Source organism: Mytilus californianus, unplaced genomic scaffold, assembly GCF_021869535.1.
Source record: "Mytilus californianus isolate M0D057914Y unplaced genomic scaffold, xbMytCali1.0.p SCAF_2, whole genome shotgun sequence".
NCBI lineage: Eukaryota > Metazoa > Mollusca > Bivalvia > Mytilida > Mytilidae > Mytilus > Mytilus californianus.
In genome coordinates this window covers 115,257,698-115,258,500 of record NW_026262668.1, presented here as the reverse complement: position 1 = coordinate 115,258,500, position 803 = coordinate 115,257,698, and positions in this window count along the sequence as shown.

Genomic DNA, 803 nt, shown 5'->3' with positions numbered 1-803 from the left:
TGAAGAAAATACTCATGCATTGCACAATGATTGCACATTCCGTTGTATACAACAGCGAGAAATATGTCGTCTAACAGATACTGTAAGAATAGAAAAGAGTCACTGTGGTGAAACATTTTCAGCAGCAGATAACACAATTGAAAGGAATTATTGGCTGGGAAACATTCACACTGATAAATTAAACAACAAACATCAGAGATAGAGATGATACAGTATAGGAAACGGGCTAATTTCCTCACAGACTCTTGTTCAACTGTAATCGTGTATATCGGGGCCTTTAATAGGCGACTAAACAGTATGGTTTCCTCATGTTGAAGGCCGTAAGGTTGCCGTTAATTGTTAAAAACCACTTAAAATGATCTTTGAGGAATAGTTGTCTCATTGACAATCATACCCGAGCCCCTTATTTATGAATAGCTATAAATTAACTCGTATGTTTTAATCTGTCGGGGCCTTGGTTGCCGAGTGCTCCAAGTAGTCCAACTACTGTATCACTAACCAGTCAACGCTGAGATTATGAATTCGAATTCCGCTCGTGCAAGGTGCGCTCGACTCTAATCTTAATTGACTAGGCCCATGATTGTCAGTTTTCCTATCGAAGGTTCGTGGTTTTCTTCGGGCAATCCGGCTTCCTCCAGCAATAAAAAATGACCTCCACGAAATAGCACAATAGTGTTGAAAGTGGCGTTAAACACCAACAAATCAATCAATCAATCAATTTAATCTGGTGAATTTCCCAGCCCGTTTGAAAAAAAATACACCCTATGGGAGACCATGAAAAAAATTGACACATTTGAAGTGAG